The sequence below is a fragment of the Nerophis ophidion genome, linkage group LG09, assembly GCF_033978795.1.
Source record: "Nerophis ophidion isolate RoL-2023_Sa linkage group LG09, RoL_Noph_v1.0, whole genome shotgun sequence".
Taxonomy (NCBI): Eukaryota; Metazoa; Chordata; class Actinopteri; order Syngnathiformes; family Syngnathidae; genus Nerophis; species Nerophis ophidion.
Genome location: NC_084619.1, coordinates 29,165,995 through 29,186,001, shown reverse-complemented (window position 1 = coordinate 29,186,001; position 20,007 = coordinate 29,165,995). Strand labels below are relative to the sequence as shown.

Genomic DNA, 20,007 nt, shown 5'->3' with positions numbered 1-20,007 from the left:
ATTTTAAGTGGGAGAACTTGCATAATCGGTGGCTGACTAAATACTTTTTTGCCCCACTGTATATAAGAAATACTTGACTTTCAGTGAATTCTAGCTATATATATCCATCCTTCCTTTTTCTACCGCTCATTCCCTTTGGGGTCGCGGGGGGCGCTGGTGCCTATCTCAGCTACAATCGGGCGGAATGCGGTCTACACCCTGGACAAGTCGCCCCGTCATCACAGGGCCAACACAGATAGACAGACAACTATTCACACTCACATTCACACATTAAGGCCAATTTAGTGTTGCCAATCAACCAATCAACCAATCCCCGGAGGTGGGAGGAAGCCGGAGTACCCGGAGGGAACCCACGCATTCACGAGGAGAACATGCAAACTTCACACAGAAAGATCTCAAGCCGGAAATTGAACCCAGGACTACTCAGGACCTTTGTATTGTGAGGCAGACGCACTAACCCCTCTTCCCCCGTGCTGCCCATCCTAGCATGTAATTAATTAAGTGTACCTGCAATGTTGAGTGGCAATACTGACTGGTCTATTGAAAGTCTGTCCTTATAGAAAATAACAACAGTATCATATCAGGCCAAAGAATGCGGACCGCATGTAAAAAGTAAAAGAAGAAGTGCAGTTGCACATCAACTACTTTGATGATGGTTTTAATCTCCATTTATAACACACTAAATCAGGGGTGTCGAACTCATTTTACATCAGGGGGACATATGGAGAAAAATCTACTCCCAAGTGGGCCGGACTGGTAAAATCACGGCACGATAACTTAAAAATAACGACAACTTCAGATTGTTTTCTTTGTTTAAAAACAGAAAAAGCACATTCTGGATCTTTCTGTGTGGAGTTTGCGTGTTCTCCCCGTGACTGTGTGGGTTCCCTCCAGGTACTCCGGCTTCCTCCCACCTCCAAAGACATGCACTTGGGGATAGGTTGATTGGCAACACTAAATCGGCCCTTGTGTGTGAATGTGAGTGTGATTGTTGTCTGTCTTCCTGTTTTGGCCCTGTGATGCGGTGGAGACTTGTCCCGGATGTACACCGCCTTCTGCCCCAAAGCAGCTGAGATAGGCTCCAGCACCTACCGCGACCCCGATAGGGACAAGTAGTAGAAAATGGATGGATGGATGGCATTCTGAAAATGGAGAAATTATGATGTTGTTGTTGTTTTTTTTACACTTATATGTAATAGTATTCTATCTTTATTTGTCGTTAGTTATACTTTCTGAATGAATGATGTGATAATGTTCATCAGTCAACTCATTGGTGTTCATTTTCAATCTATCAAGATAAAAAAAATACATGTAAATCAAATTACAGGATGTTATTTATGTAGTTTCCTCATTTTCCCAGACTGGTGCACTAACATCATGTGGCTTATTTTTTTTTTTTTTTACATATGTAGCATCACCTACAAAGATACAAAGAATTGCTAATGCGACATTTAATAGACACATATAGAGCAGCAGTTTCTTTCCCTCAAACATTTCTGCTCATTTTTATACTTACTAAACTCATCCCGAATGCCGTATAAAACGTGTTCAGGCCCGCGGGCCGTTTGTTTGACATTCCTGCATTAAATACTATTTAATTCAAAAGGGGACGTATAATACAAAATCAATTTTTCCTACTTATTGGAACCTGTTTTTATGTATTTGGGATCTGCACAAGTCCCGACAATGTGAAATCAAACCATGGCGATATTGCGGAGAATCTTGCCTTCCTTTATACTTCCTTTACACAAGCCTTTTGACATTTGCACAACTTGTGACGTTTTTCTAACTTGAGAAGTTTTTCCAACCGGTGTTAATTTTGTTGATTAATACATTTTCTCTTAGTTATCGTCAACCACCATATTTTCACCTGACGAAAATAAGATGATAACGAATCAAAACAAAATGCACGTTGACTAAGATAATAACAAAATAATTGACATTTTTGTCGACTATTAAAAAAAAGCCATGAAAACAAAAAACAATCCATCCATCCATTTTCTACCGCTTATTCCCCTTTGGGGTCGCGGGGGGCGCTGGCGCCTATCTCAGCTACAATCGGGCGGAAGGCGGGGTACACCCTGGACAAGTCGCCACCTCATCGCAGGGCCAACACAGATAGACAGACAACATTCACACTCACACACTAGGGCCAATTTAGTGTTGCCAATCAACCTATCCCCAGGTGCATGTCTTTGGCAGTGGGAGGAAGCCGGAGTACCCGGAGGGAACCCACGCATTCACGGGGAGAACATGCAAACTCCACACAGAAAGATCCCGAGCCTGGATTTGAACCCAGGACTGCAGGACCTTCGTATTGTGAGGCAGACGCACTAACCCCTCTGCAACCGTGAAGCCCCAAAAAACAATCATATGTAATTATTGTACATTTGTAGATGGGTGGGACAAGTCTGGAATTTATCCAATCATAGCTCTCTCTATGAGTATTTGCTGATACTGGCTCTCCTGCGTTCATAAACAAATTATAATGAAGGCATGCATCATAAATCTGTTTCACAACACACATACAGAACAACTTTGCTTTGTCAGAGAGGTAGCATAAAAAAGTAGAAAAAGTGCCTCATTGACCATTTTATGCATTATACATTATTCCGGACCATAAGGTCATGCTACATTTGTGTTAAACAAATTCTTTGCAGGTAGTCTAAATAAAGGTGCTTTCAAAAATTTTTTGAAGAGGCCTTATCTTTTATACTTTATATTTTAGTAGAGTAAGTTTGCTGTAATTTTAGCTGACTAAAATATGTAATTTTGTTGATTAAAACTAGACAAAAGTAAATCAATTTAGATAGCTAAAATTAGACTAAAACTGAAAAATATTTTCGTCAAAAGATAAAATTAAAAACTGTTGTTAAATTAACACTATACATGGTAGAGGTTTACTCACAGAGCTTAGCGCGAATCCATCATTTTAGCCCGAAATTATTGTCAATAAGTTCCTTCTTTTTCTCTATCCTCTTGTTGTGGGGCCGACTGGCTTGTACATGCAAATGCATTCTGCATGCACTGTTGCCATTTCTAATATAAAGTAGCGTGTAGTTCTAACTTATATCTGTCAGTAGACTCGCTATGGAAGCGCTAAAAAGTACAACATGGCTGACGGGTAGAAGACGCAGTCGAAGTGGAGGTACGTGAATGAGACCGCCCATCGGAGCATCCTTAGACTTACACTTAGACAAACTTTAATGATCCACAAGGGAAATTGTTCAACACAGTAGCTTAGTTACAATGATGGAAAGTGTAAGGAGGGAAAGGACAATGCAGGTATAAATAGACTAGGTATAGCAATGTAAAATATAACATATTTGCGAATATATACAATATATACTTAATATGTGTACAGTATATTATATATACAGATATAATATGTCTATAACATATATACAATATATACCAATTGCTATGTACACTATCACAGTATATTTGGCAGCCCCAGCATAAAAAAGAGAGTAAGTCTGGCAGAAAATAGAATATAGACATTATCCTGAACAGATGGTCAGAAAACGTTTTGAAGATGGTCTGTATGACATAACAAAATGTTGACCAAATAACCACAGCCATTTTGTAAATCACAAGGAAGTGTTTTAAATGTTGAAATATTTTTTAAATTTAAGATCCCTTTAAAAAGGCGCAATAAAAACATATATATTGTTGATGTTTTTGTCAAACATTTGGTTGTAGTATTATACAATATTATAGATTAACTGATTTGTGTGACTAATGCCAACGTTACCTATACAAACAATGACCAATGTCTAGTTGTTGTTGTTTTTTATCTTACAGTGTATACTGTATGTAAATACATCATTTTCAATTCACAGCATTTCTCCATTGCATTTGTTTAATGGTGAGTTTTGATATATATCTAGTGAATTAATGTGAGTGTGAATGTTGTCTATCTGTGTTGGCCCTGCGATGAAGTGGCGACTTGTCCAGCGTGTATCCCGCCTTCCGCCCATGTGCAGCTGTGATAGGATACAGCACCCCGCCACCCCGTAAGGGACAAGTGGTAGAAAATGGATGAATGGATGGTATTAAATATTGTTTAGTGCTGACTGTTATACTACTCCACAGTTTGATGTGACCTGGCTATGACTTATGGGTTTTTACAGTATCATTATGCGGTGTATTTCTCAGAAAAATAATAGCGCCAGGCAACACAGTGGGGCTACTTGTTTTATCAAATCATCACCCTTTTGTGTGCAACTGTGCATGAGTGGAAAAGTTAGCTGACAAAAACAAAGTAAATTCAAACCCAATATTTTCTAATGAGACTGAATAGTAAACTGGAAAGACTATATATATATATATATATATATACATATATATATATATATATATATATATATACACATATATATATATATATATATATATATATATATATATGAATTAATATTTTTTGGCCCTGCGATGAGGTGGCGACTTGTCCAGGGTGTACCCCGCCTTCCGCCCGATTGTAGCTGAGATAGGCGCCAGCGCCCCCCGCGACCCCGAAAGGGAATAAGCGGTAGAAAATGGATGGATGGATGGAATTAATATTTTTTTTTACGATACTTGTGTAAGGTGTTTTTGCACCCTGTGATTATGTTATGAGTAAAGTCAATATCATTATCACAAAGGAGCTGAACATACTAATGCAGCTTCTGCTGTGAAATCCAAAACATTGTTTCTGCTCTAGAAAGTAAATTTCACATAGAGAGAAAGGGGCGGTTGGTTGCCAGGGTAACTTTAGCATGCACGAGTGCACTCCTTTGCACAAAAGCAATTAATCAACAAAGCAATGTTGCATTTTCACAACCTTACAGTGCCGGTATACTCGCAGCCTGTTGTTTCATTCAAAATAACAAGTGACAAAGACTTTAGGGATCATGTTATGTTCTCGTATACATGTGCGCATGCAAAGCAATTGGACCTAAGAAGATACTAGAAACTAAAGCACGTCACATTTACTTAGGTTAAGACTTTTTCAAGAACCACCAAAATACTTTAAGGCAGACTATTGCATATGCGCAAACTATGTTTTTCTGGTTCACGCCATACAACTTAAAAAATATTTTAACATGAACTGACAATGGATTACAATAGAGCCAATTTTGTAAATACTGTACATTTTGTCATAGTAAAGTTGCTGTATAAACAACACAGGAGATTGGCTTCAAGTGGTAGTCTTCTGGCAGCTTTGAGTTTTTCTTTTCTTTTCATGCTAAGTAAAGAGTTTACAACAATCCTTATTGCAGGAATACCATATCAGACTGGCTTTGAGGCATTTTCTCTGAGTAAACAAAAGACAATCTTGGAATCCAAACAAAGACCTGGTCTCTATATTTAGTTTAAACCATAGAAGGAGATAAAGGAACAAACTAAATATTGTGATAGTCTCTGTAAGGTTTAGTTTGCCCCAAACTCAGACCCAAAATAGACTTGTTTTTTGTTTAAAACTTTTATATAACTTGAGTAAAGGAAGTGATGCAAGCTATCTGCTCAAATGCAGATTTGCAGACAAGCTCTCATTGTTCCCTTCAGGCACCACCCAAAGCACATGGAGGAGCTAGGTATAGCGAGAAATATATAGTAACATGAATGTTCCAACTGTTGCGACACAACATACCACAGGACGCCATCCACCATGGCCTTCTTCTAACCCCTGTGGCTCACACAAAAATATTTGGATATTCTTTCTATTGCTTTGTGACTGACAGCTTTGCTTATGAAACATGAAATACTGACGTAGAGTGTTTAATTTTTCATAAAACATTGCTGTGAATGTTTAACTTATACAGAGAGTATCTGGCTTTCAAGGAACTCCAATTGTTAAAGCTGAGTAAAGACATAGTGGCGCTTGGAAAGTAAATGAGTGACATTTGCAAAAAGGTATGCAGAGATATGGTTCATAGTGAGCATAACATGCATGTATGCTACATGGGCACATGTTGTATTGAAGATGTAAAGGGCCTTCACAAAAAAGACCCCTTCGAAATGTGTACTGTAAATACTGTATAATAGGATGTCAATTTCACAACAACTCACGACTCAATTGCAATTCTTAGGGTGACGATTCGATTCAAACCGATTCTCCCGATACATGATTTGGCATAACAAATGATAATAAAAACTTTTTAAAAACAATTTACATGTAACAAAAGCTTCTTTTAGCTGCTGATATATGACTTATTTACCAACAGTGAGCAAGCACGGGCTGGCCTAATTGATGAAAATTATGAATCAATTTAGAATTAGAATAAATAGGAATCGTGATACGGTTGTTTTGGCTCCCTCTGATAGATACTGTACAATACTCTAAATACCTCAAAATAACAGATGAACAATCTTGAAAATGTCACAGGCTGGTGTAATTGAGGTAAAGACCAAAGGACCCGCATGCAGGAACAGGCTTGCATGAAGAACTCTGAAAGTATGTATGAACGAAAAGAAAAAACGTTCCAACGCTAGAACACCATGATCCAAATAAATGAAAGGCTACTTCCAAAAATATAGAGTCACAAGGAGATGGAAATCACGAGTTAACAGACTCACCACCACAAATGATGGCAACCAGGCAACCACACAACCAGCAACATAAATACACAAGGCAACAAGGCACAGCTGTAAAGTTTTTTTTGGGCCAAACAGTACTTCATAAAGGAGCATTATTACAAAAATACTCAAAATAAGTCAAATGCTAGCTTATTAAAAATCAAGATAAGTGCTTTAGTAAATGTAATTTATTCCCATCACTATAGTTTTTTTTTTAAATAGATCCTTAATAAAGAGGAAAAGACAAGAACATTTATTTATTTGTGTAACTTGGAGACGCCATAAAAAAATCCACGTTTGTTTTCTACAATATGCCGTGTTATATTCTATGAAGGTACAAAAGTAAAAATAATTTGTCATATTTTATCCATCCATCCATCCATCATCTTCCGCTTATCCGAGGTCGGGTCGCGGGGGCAACAGCCTAAGCAGGGAAACCCAGACTTCCCTCTCCCCAGCCACTTCGTCTAGCTCTTCCCGGGGGATCCCGAGGCGTTCCCCGGCCAGCCGGGAGACATAGTCTTCCCAACGTGTCCTGGGTCTTCCCCGTGGCCTCCTACCGGTTGGACGTGCCCTAAACACCTCCCTAGGGAGGCGTTCGGGTGGCATCCTGACCAGATGCCCGAACCACCTCATCTGGCTCCTCTCGATGTGAAGGAACAGCGGCTTTACTTTGAGTCCCTCCCGGATGGCAGAGCTTCTCACCCTATCTCTAAGGGAGAGACCCGCCACCCGACGGAGGAAACTCATTTCGGCCGCTTGTACCCGTGATCTTATCCTTTCGGTCATGACCCAAAGCTCATGACCATAGGTGAGGATGGGAATGTAGATCGACCGGTAAATTGAGAGATTTGCGTTCCGGCTCAGCTCCTTCTTCACCACAACGGATCGGTACAACGTCCGCATTACTGAAGACGCCGCACCGATCCGCCTGTCGATCTCACAATCCACTCTTCCCTCACTCGTGAACAAGACTCCTAGGTACTTGAACTCCTCCACTTGGGGCAGGGTCTCCTCCCCAACCCGGAGATGGCATTCCACCCTTTTCCGGGCGAGAACCATGGACTTGGACTTGGAGGTGCTGATTCTCATTCCGGTCGCTTCACACTTGGCTGCCAACCGATCCAGCGAGAGCTGAAGATCCCGGTCAGATGAAGCCATCAGGACCACATCATCTGCAAAAAGCAGAGACCTAATCCTGCGGTTACCAAACCGGAACCCCTCAACGCCTTGACTGCGCCTAGAGATTCTGTCCATAAAAGTTATGAACAGAATCGGTGACAAAGGACAGCCTTGGCGGAGTCCAACCCTCACTGGAAATGTGTTCGACTTACTGCCGGCAATGCGGACCAAGCTCTTGCACTGATCGTACAGGGAACGGACCGCCACAATAAGACAGTCCGATACCCTATACTCTCTGAGCACTCCCCACAGGACTTCCCGAGGGACACGGTCGAATGCCTTCTCCAAGTCCACAAAGCACATGTAGACTGGTTGGGCAAACTCCCATGCACCCTCAAGAACCCTGCCGAGAGTATAGAGCTGGTCTACAGTTCCACGACCAGGACGAAAACCACACTGTTCCTCCTGAATCCGAGGTTCGACTATCCGACGTAGCCTCCTCTCCAGTACACCTGAATAAACCTTACCGGGAAGGCTGAGGAGTGTGATCCCACGATAGTTGGAACACACCCTCCGGTCCCCCTTCTTAAAGAGAGGAACCACCACCCTGGTCTGCCAATCCAGAGGTACCGCCCCCGATGTCCACGCGATGCTGCAAAGTCTTGTCAACCAAGACAGCCCCACAGCATCCAGAGCCTTAAGGAAATCTGGGCAGGTCTCGTCCACCCCTGGGGCCTTGCCACCAAGGAGCTTTTTAACTACCTCAGCGACCTGAGCCCCAGAAATAGGAGAGTCCACCACAGATTCCCCAGGCACTGCTTCCTCATAGGAAGACGTGTCGGTGGGATTGAGGAGGTCTTCGAAGTATTCCTTCCACCGATCCACAACATCCGCAGTTGAGGTCAGCAGAACACCATCCGCACCATACACGGTGTTGATAGTGCACTGCTTCCCCTTCCTGAGGCGGCGGACAGTGGTCCAGAATCGCTTCGAAGCCGTCTGGAAGTCGTTTTCCATGGCTTTCCCGAACTCCTCCAATGTCCGAGTTTTTGCCTCCGCGACCGCTGAAGCTGCACACCGCTTGGCCTGTCGGTACCTGTCCACTGCCTCCGGAGTCATATGAGCCAAAAGGACCCGATAGGACTCCTTCTTCAGCTTGACGGCATCCCTCACTGCTGGTGTCCACCAACGGGTTCTGGGATTACCGCCACGACAGGCACCAACAACCTTGGGCCACAGCTCCGATCTGCCGCCTCGACAATAGAGGTGCGGAACATGGTCCACTCGGACTCAATGTCCAGCACCTCCCTCGAGACATGTTCAAAGTTCTTCCGGAGGTGGGAATTGAAACTTTGTCTGACAGGAGACTCTGCCAGACGTTCCCAACAGACCCTCACAATGCGTTTGGGCCTCCCAGGTCTGTCCGGCATCGTCCCCCACCATCGCAGCCAACTCATCACCAGGTGGTGATCTGTAGAAAGCTCTGCCCCTCTCTTCACCCGAGTGTCCAAAACATGAGGCCGCAAATCCGATGACACAACTACAAAGTCGATCATGGAACTGCGGCCTAGGGTGTCCTGGTGCCAAGTGCACATATGGACACCCTTATGTTTGAACATGGTGTTTGTTATGGACAAACAGTGACGAGCACAAAAGTCCAATAACAAAACACCACTTGGGTTCAGATCCGGGCGGCCATTCTTCCCAATCACGCCTCTCCAGGTTTCACTGTCGTTGCCAACGTGAGCGTTGAAGTCTCCCAGTAGGACAAGGGAATCACCCGGGGGAGCACTTTCCTGTACTCCCTCGAGTGTTCCCAAAAAGGGTGGGTACTCTGAAATGCTGTTTGGTGCATAAGCACAAACAACAGTCAGGACCCGTCCCCCAACCCGAAGGCGGAGGGAGGCTACCCTTCCGTCCACCGGGTTGAACTCCAACGTACAGGCGTTGAGCCGGGGGGAAACAAGAACTGCCACCCCAGCCCGTCGCCTCTCACTGCCGGCAACGCCAGAGTGGAAGAGGGTCCAATCCCTCTCGAGAGAAGTGGTTCCAGAGCCCTTGCTGTGCGTCGAAGTGAGTCCGACTATATCCAGCCGGAATTTCTCGACTTTGCGCACTAGCTCAGGCTCTTTCCCCCCCAGTGACGTGCCGTTCCACGTCCCAAGAGCTAGCTTCTGTAGCCGAGGATCGGACCGCCAAGTGCCCTGCCTTCGGCTGCCACCCAGCTCACATTGCACCCGACCTCTATGGCCCCTGCTATGGGTGGTGAGCCCATTGGAGGGGTGACCCACGTTGCCTCTTCGGGCTGTGCCCGGCCGGGCCCCATGGAAACAGGCCCGGCCACCAGGCGCTCGCCATCGTGCCCCACCTCCGGACCTGGCTCCAGAGGGGGGCCCCGGTGACCCGCGTCTGGGCGAGGGAAATCTGGGTCCACGCTTTTTCTTCTTCATAAAGGTCTTCGAGCTGCTCTTTGTCTGATCCCTCACCTAGAACCTGTTTGCCTTGGGAGACCCTACCAGGGAGCTTTATGCCCCCGGACAACATAGCTCCTAGGATTGATTGATTGATTGATACTTTTATTAGTAGATTGCACAGTACAGTACATATTCCGTACAATTGACCACTAAATGGTAACACCCGCATAAGTTTTTCAACTTGTTTAAGTCGGGGTCCACGTTAATCAATTCATGGTACAAATATATACTATCAACATAATACAGTCATCACACAAGTTAATCATCATAGTATGTACATTGAATTATTTACATTATTTACAATCCGGGGGGTGGGATGAGGAGCTTTGGTTGATATCAGTACTTCAGTCATCAACAATTGCGCCAACAGAGAAATGTGGACATTGAAACAGTGTAGGTCTTATTTAGTAGGATATGTACAGCCAGCAGAGAACATAGTGAGTTCAGATAGCATAAGAACAAGTATATACATTAGAAGTACATTTGAGTTGTTTATAATCCGGGGAGATGGGATGTGAATGGAGGAGGGTATTAGTAAAGTGTTGAAGTTGCCTGGAGGTGTTGTTTTAGAGCGGTTTTGAAGGAATATAGAGATGCACTTACTTTTATACCTGTTGGGAGTGCATTCCACATTGATGTGGCATAGAAAGAGAATGAGTTAAGACCTTTGTTAGATCGAAATCTGGGTTTAACGTGGTTTGTGGAGCTCCCCCTGGTGTTGTGGTTATGGCGGTCATTTACGTTAAGGAAGTAATTTGACATGTACTTTGGTATCAAGGAGGTGTAGCGGATTTTATAGACTAGGCTCAGTGCAAGTTGTTTTACTCTGTCCTCCACCCTGAGCCAGCCCACTTTGGAGAAGTGGGTTGGATTGAGGTGTGATCTGGGGTGGAGTTCCAAAAGTAACCGGATTAGCTTATTCTGGGATGTTTGGAGTCTAGATTTGAGGGTTTTGGAGGTGCTGGGGTACCAGGAGGTGCAAGCGTAATCGAAGAAGGGTTGAATGAGAATTCCCGCTAGAATCCTCAAGGTGCTTTTGTTGACCAGAGAGGAGATTCTGTAGAGGAATCTCGTTCTTTGGTTGACCTTTTTGATCACCTTGGTTGCCATTTTATCACAGGAAAGATTAGCCTCTAGAATGGAACCTAGGTAGGTGATCTCATCCTTCCTGGTGATAACAATGTCACCCACTTTTATAGTGAAGTCACTGACCTTCTTAAGTTTGATATGGGACCCAAATAGGATGGATTCCGTTTTACCTAAGTGTATGGATAGCTTGTTGTCAGCGAGCCTGGTGCAAATATTGAGGAGTTCAGCACTGAGGATTTGTTCCACCTGTGACTTGTCCTTGCCGGATACCAGCAGGACCGAGTCATCCGCAAACAGGAACAATTCACAGTGGCATGCTGATGGCATGTCATTCACGTATATTAGGAACAGTAAAGGTCCTAGTATACTGCCTTGGGGGACTCCACAGCTTACTGAGAGGGGAGGGGACATGGTGCCGTTCACCTCTACCACCTGTTTCCTCCCCTCCAAGTAAGATTGCATCCAGCTTGATGAGGTTTCGTCGAATCCGATCATTGGGACACGCAAACTCCTCTACCACGATAAGGTTGCAGCTCAGAGAGGAGGTCATATTTTATAACTTCTCAAAAAAGCAATACCGTAGAAATTAAACCTGGATGATGGAGGAATTTGTCGTCTTGGAGTACCGTATTTTTCAGACGATAAGCCGCTACTTTTTCTAATGCTTTTGGACCCTGCATTTTTTAAAAGAAGGTGCAGTTAATTTATGGAATTTGTTTCGCTAAGAGCCATAATGTTTTGTGTTTAACAAATAGTTTTCAACACCTACAGAGACATTGAAAATGTGTGTCATTGTTTGCTATGGCGTCATCTTTTGGGTGAGATTGCTTACAGCAGGTGCTATGGTTATGTACTTTTTATTTCGTGCCTTGAATCGGAGGTATATCCCGTTTTGTCTACTATTCTTTCATAGCGTTTCTGCTAAAAAAAAGTCTTCATTCATCACTCCAAGCAACATTTGTAAGTTTTATAATATAACTAAAACAATTCCTACTTACTAAACCGTCCCATGTGTGATGCATGAACAAGTTTTTTTCTGCATATTTGTACTTGATATCATAATGTAATCAAACTAGCGTCGTAAGCATTACCGAATATTCTAACATGTTTAAAAGTGTCTGTGTTAGTATTATTAACTTACAATGACATTCTATTTTTATTGTTTCAGTTTCGTCAATTGACCAAAACGTCACTGTAGAGCTGTTGAGTCTGTTTAGCTGATTAGAGAGCTATAGCTTCAGCAGCTAGTAGGTTCATGACAATGACTTCTTTTTTGTTTGATCAGCCGATTTACCTTCATGTGACAGGTATTGTTTTGAAAAAGATCGAAATGTGTAAATAAACATTACCAAAATATTTTGTACTGGTATACGTCTGAGGCTTATGGTCCAGTGCAGCTAATAAATGTAAAAATATATGTATATGTTTTAATTTGGTGGCTGCAGTTTAAATACTGGTGCCCTCTATAGCCCGGAAAGTACGATATTTTTTGGGCTCTATATCATATTAGAAAAACAACCTAGTTCCTGAAAAGAGGGGATTATGCTCTGTTTCAAAATGTTGGAATTCATGCTTCCCTCAATGAACCGCAGCTCCCCAGTGCTGGCAGTACTCATGCAGCCCTAGTTCATGCCATGACTGCCACCATGCTCCTTCTTTTGCTGGGTGCCTGCTGGCTGTACGACCATTAATTCCCAAGTTTTTGTTTCTAAAGTATAGTCTCTTAATAAGATACTGTACATTGTAATAAAATAATTTTTTTCTGAAATGTGAGCGGTACAGTACATCCACTTTTGTGAGATAAATACAGAGTCTGACTGTTATTCATTTTATTCAACATTCATTCATGTGATTAGACACGAGACCAGGGGACACAGCTGGACACCCGTGCAACACAAATGCTGAATGGAGGCAACAAGAGCGGCATGGCGGAGGCAGGAGGACCATGATAGGACACTGGTGTTACAAGACAGAGTCAGACGCAAAGACGTAACAAACACATACACATCTTAAATACAGAAATAAAAAAATCAAATACTGTCCAAACAAAAAATGCCATGATCCTATATGAGAAATCTTAACATAATATTAATCATTTAATTCAATCTATAATTGGTATTGGTGATTGTTTTGGCAACAACAGCTGTAGCTGTTATTCCAGAGCAGATTAGGTATATTGGATGAATTTGACAAATTTAAAGTACACTGTATGATGGTCCAGTTGAGTCAAAAAACCTTGGAAATGTATTGTAAGTAATTCCTGTCCATGAATTTAATGCAAAGTGGGACTGGTTGATGAAGAAATGCTCGTCAGCTTCCTCTGTTTTTCTTTTGAGGTGCACATGTGCCAAGCACCAAATCCCCAAATTACACTCTCACTCTGCATCAATTCCTTTTTTGGTCAAATGTATTAAACATTAAGAAGTAACATAGTGAGAGGAAAGCTTTGGCCTTGGAAAAAGCATTAAAGCACAATACTATATAAATATTTGAAGACATGCTTGAACAGGGGCTTCACGGTGGCAGAGGGGTTAGTGCGTCTGCCTCACAATACGAAGTTCCTGCAGTCCTGGGTTCAAATCCAGGCTCGGGATCTTTCTGTGTGGAGTTTGCATGTTCTTCCCGTGAATGCGTGGGTTCCCTCCGGGTACTCCGGCTTCCTCCCACTTCCAAAGACATGCACCTGGGGATAGGTTGATTGGCAACACTGAATTGGCCCTAGTGTGTGAATGTGAGTGTGAATGTTGTCTGTCTATCTGTGTTGGCCCTGCGATGAGGTGGCGACTTGTCCAGGGTGTACACTGCCTTCTGCCCGATTGTAGCTGAGATAGGCGCCAGCGCCCCCCGCGACCCCGAAAGGGAATAAGCGGTAGAAAATGGATGGATGGACAGAACTTAATAATAATGATGATTAATTATTATTTTTAATAATAATAATTTTTGCATGAGATAAAGAATTGTCAGAGTTAATTGAGCTGCACTACACAATAAGAATTGAATGATTTCGAATATAGACAAAGCCCATTAGTCAAATGACCCAAAAGTTATACAGTTCTGAGATTAGCCGAAGTTTACGAGACTAAATTGATCCAATAAAACAAATCTGCTCAGTGAAACTCTAAAAAGGATGAACTTCACAAGTTTGTTTTGATTTTTCTTTGTTTTTTTATGATGCTACAACTACATCACTGTTTGGACCAGTGGTTCTCAAACTTTATTTACAAAGTACCGCCTCAGAAAAAAACTTGACTCTCCAAGTACCTACAATAAAATACAATGGCCTAGTAGGCCCAAGTATTCATTAAAACAAGGCAGAGGTTTTATTTAATAATTTGGTCACTGTAACATATACACATAATTTGAACAGTATCACAGTGTTTGAATATAGTAAAATTAAACACTGTGCTTTAATCAAGTCATTTTTTAGCATACCACTAGCTAGAGCCTGGGTACCACCAGTAGTAGACGTACCACAGTTTGGAAACCACTGGTTTAGATAGCTGCCAAAATATTAGGAACACTATGCAAAATGGCAATTTTTTTTTTTTTAACTACTGTATAATGAACACATTAAGCAACGTGTCTGATACAAGTATTTTTGGTGTGACTAGAAATACAACAGGAAGAGTGGCAACAAAAGGAAAAGGAAGAGCAGCAGCTGATAGATTCATTATTAGGCGTAACATTTCATCCTGCAGCAAAGGAAGTCTCAGCATTTGTTGAGGAGTTCATGTATAGCGATGAAGAACCTACACCGTCATGTACAGTCAAGCCCGACATTTTTCATACCCCCAAGTTACTTTTATTTTCGACCAGCAAGTTTACTCTTGATTGAAAATGACACAGACTCAGAAGATTACAAGACAATTTACAAGAAGCATCATTTTGAAAAACATTTTTACTCAGCTTTTCTTTTCTTTTTTTTCACATTTAAACAAAAGCTTTTAAGTCTAAATTTGCCAGGGGTGAAAATAATTTCAGGCTTGATTGTACCTACACAATAGACACCAACGTATTGTACATTAATGTTACTTATTATTATTCGCATCTCACATGTTCACTAAGTAGAATCCAGGAAATACACTAATTTACCAATGATGGACTAGAGCAATTTAATGTAGATAACATCCATTTTTTATTCCTCAAACATGTTCTTTTTATGATAACCCTGGAATGGTACTGTGTGGAATACTCAAAACAAGTACATTTATACAGTACTAAAAATGACTTGTGTTACTCCACCATCACTATATTTGTTGTACTTAAAATTTTTCATCAAGAGTAAAGACATATTCTGTATATGTCCCATAATACTTTCCATGGATAATTGTTTGAAATATAACTTAATCTGTCTTACTGTCATTAGATGTAATGGTGTAGATCAGTCCACAGATGAGTCCAAAGGTTTCTGACGGAAAAAAAAACACCTCTCTCACTTGCAAAGAAAAAAAAGAACATCACAGAAGTGAAACCATACCACACTGTGTGGGCTGGCGTCAGAGTGGAATGTATGTCAACCATGCAAGTATTAGTTACAGTAGCAAGAAGGTGTGGAATTATTCCAACTTCATTTACCTCATACCTGTTTTTTTTTCTAAATTAGTGTTTTGAATTAAATGGTTTAAAATATCATTCTACATTATGCATAATGTAGAAGCACATAGCATTTTCAGTCTGCTCTCAAAAATGTTTACGTTGCATGTGTGATATTTACATTGCCTGTCATCACGTGTCGACCCTTTGAAGGCGCGGCCTTTGTAGAATTTTGTTCAACCATGTTATAGTGATGGTTATAGTTTTGATTAGTTACAATATGGTACATTGCATTATCCAATTTTTCATAACAACATAACCGAAAAGGTTATTCCATTCCATAATTCAGTTCCACATACCAATATACAAAAGGTTTTAAGTGTTGTACGTGCATCCACATGTTTTGATTAAAATGTTTCCATAAGGTTATATTTTTCCTCTTTTGTTGAGAAAAATAGTTGTGCATTATTGGTTAGCACGTTATAGTTTGCTTTGTGCCTAATTTTAACTGTTTGCAAATGCACAAACTCATTGAATTTCCATATTGTTGATTCAATAAATACATTATGTATTATTTATACTGACCTATTTTCCCACACGGTTACTGAATGAAGTGTAATGTTGTAGTTATTTTCCCATATTCCTACACAAGAACTGAAATATGGTAACACTAGTAAGCAATAGAGAAAATGTAGTGAAATTTTGTCCACAACAAATTTTGCGTTATTCATTATTGAAGTATTTATTGCCACCTTGTGTTGTATTCATTTATGTTAGATTTCACAGATATTTTTAAATGTTACCCTGTCAATGTATGCTATGTTTTTTTGTTTTTATATTTCACACTCATACCAAATAGCATTATTTTAGTTTTACGGAGTTGAAAAGATAGTCTGTTTTTTGCAAACCATCTATTTAATTTATTAATTTCCTATGTTATTAATAGTAATAGCATCTGTGTGTTCTCTCCTCAACAAACTGTGGTCATGTCATCTGTAAGTAGTACTAACCGTAAACAGTGACTTTACAGATGGCATTTATATAGACATTGAACCAATTTGGTCCCAATAGGACCCCCTGGGGTACACCGTAAGATATACTTAGCGCTGTAGACAATGTTTGGCTGGCTTCACAAGTGAAACCAAGCGTATAGAAAGAGGAACATTACAACAAAAATTGGGCTTTACACACAAACAGTTTGGACATCAGTTTCCTTCAGCCTTCCATAATAAAATATTTACCAATTTATCCTTTTAAAAATAATGTCACACCAACTCGATCAGGTGTCAAACTCAATTTAAAGGGGCGACGCTGAAGGTTAAGTCGTGGTGAGGCTGGGCCGCAAGACGTATTCATTTCAGATTCACGTTAGAACCAACTTGAATCTATGTTAAGCCTTCAGTCATTATAAATGTAAAATAAATGTAAATCTTTCATATTTTTACAATGTTGAGTTCCCCAAGAGACAATTCTGCTTGCCTGAAGGAAGTTACTCTTAGTGTTGCTCAATGTGTATCTGTTCTGCGGTCAATTTTCTGTTGTACAGTTATTGTAGTTGGTGTCTAGTAGCATTCAAGATTGCCATAATACAAAACACGTTGGCATGTTTTGTAGATCGTAAATAAAAACAGAATACAATAATTTGCAAATCCTTTTCAACTTATATTCAAATGAATACACTGCAAAGACAAGATATGTTCAAACTGCCTTTCCTCTTAACAACACTCAGTAAACGTTTGTGAACTGAAGCGACCAATTTTTTAAGCTTTTCAGGTTGAATTCTTTCCCATTTTTGCTTGATGTACAGCTTAAGTTGTCCAAACAGTCCAGGGTCTCCGTTGTCGTATTTTACGCTTCATAATGCGCCACACATTTTCAATGGGAGAGAGGTCTAGACTACTGGCAGGCCAGTCTAGTACCCACACTCATTTACTATGAAGCCACGCTGTTGTAACACGTGCAGAATGTGGTTTGGCACTGTCTTGCTAAAATAAGCAGGGGCGTCCATGAAAAAGACGTTGCTTGTATGGCAACATATGTTGCTCCAAAACCTGTATCTACCTTTCAGCATTAATGGTTCCTTCACACATGTGTAAGTTACCCACTAATACATCCCCGTACTAATACACCATCACAGATGCTGGCTTTTGAAATTTGCGCCTGTAACAGTCCGGATGGTTCTTTTCCTCTTTGGTCCGGGGGACACGACGTCCACAGTTTCCACAAACAATTTGAAATGTGGACTCGTCAGACAACAGAACACTTTTCTACTTTGCATTAGTCCATCTTAGATGAGCTCTGGCCCGGCAAAGCCGGTGGTGTTTCTGGGTGTTGTTAATAAATGGCTTTCGCTTTGCATACTATAGTTTTAACTTGCACTTACAGGTGTAGCGACGAACTGCAGTTTGAGAAAGTGGTTTTCTGAAGTGTTCCTGAGCCCATGTGGTGATATCCTTTACACACTGATGTCAGTTTTTGATGCAGTGCCGCCTGAGGGATCGAAGGTAAGAAGCATATTAATGTTGGTTTTCGGCCTTGCCACTTATTTGCAGTGATTTCTCCAGATTTTCTGAACCTTTTGATGATGTTACGGACCGTAAATGGTGAAATCCCTAAGTTCCTTGCAATAGTTCGTTGAGAAATGTTGTTCTTACACTGTTAGACAATTTGCTCATGCATTTGTTCACAAAGTGCTGACCCTCACCCCATCCTTGTCTATGAATGACTGGGCATTTCACGGAAGCTGCTTTTATACCCAATCATGGCACCCACATGTTCCCAATTAGCCTTTTCACCTGTGGGATGTTCTAAATAAGTGTTTGATGAACATTTCACATCTTTCTTAGTCTTTTTTGCCACCTGTGCCAGCTTTTTTGAAACATGTTGCAGGCATCAAATTCCAAATAAGCTAGTATTTGCAAAAAAATAACAAAGGTTACCAGTGTAAAAGTTAAGTTACTTGTCTCTGCAGTGTATTCAATTACTAGAGGTTTAAAAGGATTTGCAAATCATTGTATTCTGTTTTTACTTACGATTTACACAACGTGCCAACTTCACTGGTTTTGGGTTTTGTACATATAAGCCACCCAATGTGTCTCGGCCACAATTACCAAAACTATGAAGTTATGTATAGGGCAATCAATATGGGCCTGCTAATGGCACATTTGAGACCCCTGAACTGGATGGAAAAAAGCTTTGCAGGACGTCATAATGGCTGCTTGACATCATAAACAGTCCATAGCAACAGAAATAGTGACTTATTTCCGTTTTACTTGATTTCTTTCTATTGTACTGTTTCCTGTTAGACATCCTGTGGATGTTCCCCACACTCAGTTGATTGCTCCTTCCAGCAGCGTCTCAAAGACAGGTTAAGGATTTACATAATTTCCTTCCAATACACGTTGGATGCAGAGATACAACAATTGACAACTTTCCTGTGTCCAAAGTATGGGAAGTGCATGTTGCATACCGTACGCCATAACTGATGGCCAATGTAAATATTAGTGTACATCTGGAATCAATGGAAAAATCGTAATGTTTGGCATCATGCTGTCGGCACACCTTCTTCAGGGCTACAAAAGTCAACACAGAGCTGAGAGAGCAGAACAAAGGCACAGCATTAAAAACAATTGATACGGTTCAAAATGCCTTCTTTCATACTTACAGTGACCTTTCAGGTTATACAGTGTGTCTGCCTGAGGCTTGTTTATTAGTGGGACTGAAACTAAGGCTCAAAAAGCAGCACAGCAAGTTGCTAAAATAGGCGCCTGCAGATGAATTGGAATGCTCATGATGTTTCCATGAAATAAAGCCACAAGTGTCATTAAAGTTTGTCTAAATCTAAGTCTAAAACAATGCTGGAGCAAGGGTTGACCCTGAATGTATTGGATCATTAAAAGAATGCACTGGAGGTATAAAGTTAATGAGTGCACTTAAACTTTGTATAAGCTAAGTTCATTAAATGCAACAGAACGGCAAAACTGACACTCTTTGTTGAGAGCAATTAGACCTAAAAGCATTAGGGTGACCCATCCACTTCTCTGTCATCATCACACTTATTGTATGGGGTTAATAACGCTGTTGAGCATGTGAGTTAAATTCTGAAACTGCATTTAACAATTTCACCATTTCTTTATTTTCTCCATGCTCTTGAAAGCTGGACCAAAGTTCATGTTGGACAGAAGAAAATCTATAAAGCCCAGCCTGGCCTGATTGCTCAACAGTGTCTCAC

General features: G+C 41.1%; 1 protein-coding gene across 1 annotated transcript in view; it reads right to left on the bottom strand.

Annotated features, from left to right (window-relative positions):
• Window positions 1–15,719, bottom strand: part of fam83ha (family with sequence similarity 83 member Ha) — a 32,848-nt gene extending 17,129 nt beyond the window's left edge. The window contains exon 1 of the mRNA XM_061910752.1: window positions 15,601–15,719. The gene's annotated coding sequence lies outside the window, so the exon portion shown is untranslated. The remainder of the gene's footprint in view (window positions 1–15,600) is intronic.
• Between the last annotated feature and the right edge of the window lie 4,288 nt (window positions 15,720–20,007).